General features: G+C 33.8%; 1 long non-coding RNA gene across 1 annotated transcript; it reads right to left on the bottom strand.

Annotated features, from left to right (window-relative positions):
• Nucleotides 1-2757: 2757 nt before the first annotated feature.
• On the bottom strand, nt 2758-6014 carry LOC105456899. The gene is made up of 3 exons (XR_975294.1): nt 5846-6014; nt 3196-3259; nt 2758-3135 (listed from the first exon to the last, which is right to left on the bottom strand). It is a non-coding gene; the product is annotated as an uncharacterized LOC105456899 (long non-coding RNA).
• Between the last annotated feature and the right edge of the window lie 327 nt (nt 6015-6341).

Raw genomic sequence — 6341 nt, 5'->3', positions numbered from 1 at the left:
ACTTTTCAGATATATTTATTGTACTTTGAAGAAGATTGCATAAAATTTTCAGATTATTTGATCAATATCCTGAAGCAGGACACAGGGCGACGTGGGACAGTGCGCAAAACACGGACCGAGCTGGCGACTTTACTACAGGTCGCAAAAATCATCTGAAACAAAAAATTAAAAGATTTTTCTGTTTAGTATGAGTGTGATTATGGAATAGACCACTTTTAATGAAATTGATTAAAAAATAACAAAATGGCGGCGTTTGAAAAATTTTTGTCATTTTTACTGAAAATTTTCGTTTATAAACTTTTTTGTTTATAAAAAATCTAATATGCAATGTATCGGTGAAATTATGGTCTATTCCATGGACAATTTAATTACGCGTATTTAAAAAAAAATATCTTTAAGATTCGTTAAAAATTGACTGACAATGAGTTATGAGAGTCGCCAGCTCGAAAAACATCGTTTTCCAGAAAACGCGTTTAAAGTTTTAAGTGTAGTTTTTTTGATATATCATATAAATGTTTATATCTGGATACTTACAGCTAATCAGCTATTCCAGGACCATAAAGTAGACCCTCGGCTTCCTCAAAATTGATCTGGTCTTGCAGTCTCTCATGTTTTCTTGCAGCTAAAATTCCCGTGCCGTTCGACGCTCGCTACCTGCTTTGACGCGGTCAACTCGGAGGCTCATAACTTTCGAACCATTACGAATTTCGATTTGCCCTTTTAGTATGATATTCTACACTGTTATAGCTATCGAAAAATGCAAAAAAAAATTTTTCGATTTTTTCGACCCAACTAACCAGACAGTACCCTTAATGTAGAATAATTAGAACAATAAATTTATATACTTAAACAAATTAGAATAGTTTAAAAAATTTAAAAATTTAAAAATAAAAAAATTAAAAATTAAAAAGCAGATTTTGTTACATTACTGATACTTTTCCCTTTAAAATTAAAACATTCGATATGACACATTAAAATGATCTAACCTGTATTAACCTGTATTTATATTACAAGCAGATGGCAAGAAAGTAGGAGAAAGAGAGAGAGAGAGAGAGAGAGAGAGAGAGAGAGAGAGGAAAGGGTAAAAGATTAGAAAAATTTTCTATATTTATTTAAATCCAAAAAGCGAAAAACTTTAAGATATAATTAAGTGTTTCTCTTTCTTGTCGATTTTTATTTGATTTATTTTTTGAAATAATTATTAAATTGCTAAACATCGTTCGTGATATCTCTTTCAGTGTTTCTACCAGAGAGTTTGATATTTTCCTCCTCTTCCTCTAAAATTTCCTTCTTTTTTTTCTCTACCTTGAAATTTTCTTGTATAATTGTCTCTTCCATAAAACAATTTTGTTATCCCACATTTTATTATTTTATTATTTCAAGAGTAGATCATGTCCAAATTTTTTGTTTTGAAAGAAATTTTGAAAAAATATATATATATTCTTATATTCGAAACATTTAGTTTACTTTTTTTATTATTAATTCTAATGTCATCATCCTCAAGTTAAACAAATGCTGTTTTAATTCAAAAAATAAAACATTAAACGCAAAGTTCAATAAAATTTATTTAAAATGTATAAGGCATTTATTCTTATTTATCTGTTTCGTGCAGCTTGTAAACTGTAACATAAAAAATGAAGACGCTCTGTACATAAGGAGTTAGCAGTCTATTATTATATATAAGAATGTATACAGGTCGTATTTCGATATACATTGCCAATGCCTGAAAACCTATATTCTATAATAAACGTAACATGAAATATAGATTTTTAGTAGTATTGGCAGAGTGTATATATATCAGAACATAGAAGTCTATATTCTTATCTGTATATCAATAGCTGTAGATTGACAGTACCGTTAAATTAACTGATTAAAAAATTTGCGCTTTCTATAAAAAAAAGGATGGTTTTTGTTTTCCCGATTTTTGGAATGTCACCGTTTTCTTCCTTTTTTCCCTCGAAAGTTTAAAAATTTCTCGAAAAGAGAATTTTTTTATAAAAGTGGAAACACTAATCTTTTTTAAATATTGCAATTATGTGCAATTAATTTTTCGATTACGATCGGTCCGTCACATAGTTTCTCATCGGCCGCTAGGTACGAGGTTCCGAGCAATATGGCGATGAGCCTGGAGGGTGGGGAAAGGAGGGGTCGAGCGGCGGGGAGAGGGCTCGAAAGACCTCCGGTGGGTCGATAACAGGCCTCAGTCCTCATTTCACTGTGCATGAGCTACGTGTTCTCCGCAGTTCTCCTCCTCTCTTTAAAACACCGGCAATCGTGTGCACGCGACAAATTGAACGCTTCTTCTCGCGTGAATTCACTTTTATCTCGAGGAGCTGTAAACGAGATCACGCCCTCGTCGTCATCGTTATCCTGGTTGTCATTTTCATCGTTGTCGTCGTCGTCGTCGTCGTCGTCGTCGTCAAAGTGCGTCATTCAGTACGCGCGCGCGCGCGCGGCAAGATACGCTATTGCTTCCGCAAACGTTCGCCAGGCGCGCTGGCAGGAGAGAACATTTCGTGATTTCATACTGGTAGACGCACAGCTCGACAAACAGTGAGGGAAGTGCGCGTCGCGCAAGGACCTCGGGCAAGTGTGCGTAAGGGCCATCCGCCATGGACTTCGACGCAGCGATGTACCCCACTAAGAACATCGACGAGGGCAACCAGGTCTGCAAGCGACCCGGCGCCGGCGCCAACAGCTCCGCGTCGATGACCAACGGCAGTCCGTGTTTCTGGAATATTCTGAATCCCCGTAAGGTTTTTTCGAACACTCAATTGATCCTGCATACTCTTTCGAAGAGATGATTTGTTTTTTCCTCTTTTTGTGATTTTCCTATTTGATTCGTTTGATATTTGGAGCTCGTATGTTAAAACAGGCGCGAATATAATTCGCGAAAAATTATGTACCCTTTCTCGTTCTGTTCTACTTTCCGAATAAATTGGTATAATGCCCCCCGCTGACGGGATTTTTCGTAGCGCGAGTTCTCGTCGAGAAGCATGGTGAAATCGTGGACAATTTTAATTAATCCTCATCAGCGTTTTCATGTCGGTGACCCGGGCTTCGCCCTGCGCAGATGCTACCTGCCCGGTATTGGAGAATCTCCGATCGAAACTGGGTTATCGATTAGTCGACTACCTGCAAATAACATTTATGCCGATATCCTCATTGTTCGCGTTTGAACCTACCTGTACCTACCTGCCCCTGCCCATTTTGGGTTGAACCCTTAAAGTCCGTTTCGTTCTTTATGTAGATGGAGTACCTGTAAGAAAATGTCAATACTTAGAAATAGAAATTTTAAGCAAAAATGTCTGAGAATATTTGATCCTGAACGACAAAAAAGGAGCAATTAACTTTATTTCTTTGATGAGTGACATTAATTTATCAAGTTATTATTATAGATCATTTAATGACTTCTTACTTATTATAAATCTAATAATTATATCAATTTATTTAACTTAAAAAGATAAATAAATCATTTATTAATTGGATGTTTGTCAGTAAAAGGTTGAGAAGTCATTTACTTTCTTTACTTTTATCTTTACTTTGAACCTTTATATCTTTTTCCTAGATTATTGTTGACTTTTCGGAAAAAGCAACTGTTTTATATCTAAATACCAATTGCAATCTAAAAATTTTAATTAGGTTCCAAACTACAAAGATTTAAAACAGAAAAGTACGTCACCTTAATGAGTTATCATCGATTATTTGATTTTTTTACTCCGAAATAAATATTTTAAATTTTAAATTTATAATTTTATACATATATTTACTTTTGAATGTGACTCATTTGTTAATACTACATTGAAATTACTAATGCTCCGAATGAACATTAGGAGTTTTATATAAAAAATTTTCAAAATTTTACTCTAGATAGTCGCAAAACATCACGAATACTTTACATTACCTACACAGGTCTGCAAAATTTGACTTTTTTCTGTTATTTGGAAAAGAAGAGTAGTTTCCCATAATTTTTGATGCACTAAATCCGAATCCATAAGTAAAAGTCTACCACATTAGTTTTTTAAGAAAAATGAGGTTGAAATGCATGAAAAATGCGTCTTTGGTTATTTTTGACAGTTTGTAGCTAATAAATCCGATGTGCAAGAGATTTCAAAAAGGACTCAAATTAATGCTCGAACATTATGCTTTAATATAAAAATATCGGATCTTTACAACTAGCAACGAATCTGACGCGTTTTTTGTTGATACTTTTATTTTGATAATGCTTTTATTGACTCGCGATACGCTAATAAAATCGGTATAATTTATTGTATTTTTATAATCCACGGTTACCTGACGAGTGGGTGAAATTTTGCTTTCGCAGCACGTCAACATGGTGCGTTACGATTTCTTGCAACTTGAAGTAATTATCATCGCGACCTTGGATTACGTAACGCCACGAGATCCAATCGTGACTAACGTGCATACAATTGACTTTCGAACTTTATCCCAAAGTCATCCCGTCAGCTCTAAAGTATAACATGACAACTGATTGCTAAGAGTAAATTGCATAACTGAATTATCGTTATTTTTATTGGATTAACATGACGGCATGAAGCGATAACGATAAATTTTGCTCATTTAGTCCGTTTATTCTTGTATCCTGTCTGTGCATTTTAGAAAAAAATGTACTCATTTAATAACTTGATATATCTTTTAAAGAAAAAATGGTACCAAATTTTTGTTGCAAGGAATTTCGCCTTCTTTATCATACGTGAATACTGCAGAATACTTTATATAACTTTATTACTTTACAAATTGTAAGATAAAAATTTTGTAAAATTAATTGTAAATAATCGTGTGCGCTAATCTTTACAAGATAAAAACAATTTCAGAAAAAAATTGAAAAGAATAAAAGACATTTTTACGAATAAAGACAAGTACTTTATTGAAGCGCCCGATAACGGTGTGCTGTACAAGGATAGTGATATGTAAACGTCGTGCATGTTGTACGCATAATATATTTAGAATATACATATACTGCAAAAGGTAACATTTACTAAGGCTTATCGCTCGACTTATGAATGATAATTTTGTCTCCGAGTTTTACATTATAACTTGGTATTGCCAATTTTTCATCGCTTGTGAAAAAGTGATTCATTTGATTTGATTCCAAAGTCAAAATACGTATAACGTGTCGCGCCGTTTCAAGGCAACAGGAGTCATATTGCGCAGTGCACATACGATCGATTGCTTCAGCCTGGCTCCCTGCGATTCGCGCGCGTGCTTATAATTTGCTGGCGTGTAGTTTGAGATTATTTCCCACGCGATATATATAAAGCCCGGGGATATATGTGACATTGAAGGAAATCATGTTGACGTTTCTGTCATTATCGAGCACTGTATACCTGACGCATTTTCATCTGGCGAATGAATCTTTATTTATCCATTTATCGCATTAATATTCGGAGTAATAATAGAATGTCGGTTTAGTGCTGTTGTTGATTAAGGCTATTGACTAAGGCCTATAGTGCTGCAAAATTATCTCACTTGAGTGACAAATTCTCTTTTTTTTCTTATGACATCGTACATCATTGTCTTGCACAGACTATGCTAATATATTCGACGATATTCTTGAATATACCTTTCGAACACTTCCTACAAAATCTACTTTAAATTTACTAGTATTTAAATGACGTATAACGAACAAAAAAAAAACTTAATCGGTTATAGGACTTGTATTCAAATTTTGTGCCGCAAATATTATTCTAACAATAATTAAGATGCACGAACGAATGATAAAGGGACTGTGAATTTATATGCACTTGACACGTAGAGCGCGATGCGATATCTAAATGAAAGGGTATTGACTTCTTTGACCCCTTCCTGTCTCGTGTATACTTACTTTGTTCGTCTTTCGTTTGCTCCTCCTATGGAGTAAAATGATGAGAATGGTTTCACCAATGAGGAATTATGACGACTCGTTAAACAAGTAGTTCGTGTCCATATTAGTAGATCTATTAGTAGATTCCTGAAATAATACAAGTTTCTATTGTGATAAGTGACAAATTATTAAGAAACATAATCCTACCAAAACTCTTTTTTAAAAAAAGAAAAAGATTACGCCAAGTATATAAAAAAGTATCGTATGTTACATCCTTCCTAAACCAAAAATATTATTTTAACAAATAAAAATTATCCAAAAACAAATATGAGATCATACAAGTTGCCAAGTATTTAATTAGACATAGAAACAAAAATTTCTTTTTAAAACCCGTTTAACCATTCAAAAGTACATGCAGCAAAAGTTTAATGCCAGTCTTTCCAAATATTTTTAAGTTTCATAAAACATGCTTAAAGTGACTAAAATGACCAATGGGATCACAGTGAAGCAAAAACTA

The sequence above is a fragment of the Wasmannia auropunctata genome, unplaced genomic scaffold (genome assembly GCF_000956235.1).
Source record: "Wasmannia auropunctata unplaced genomic scaffold, wasmannia.A_1.0 LD335498.1, whole genome shotgun sequence".
Classification (NCBI taxonomy): domain Eukaryota; kingdom Metazoa; phylum Arthropoda; class Insecta; order Hymenoptera; family Formicidae; genus Wasmannia; species Wasmannia auropunctata.
The sequence above is the reverse complement of the archived record's forward strand: the minus strand, read 5'-3'. Positions and strand labels throughout refer to the sequence as shown.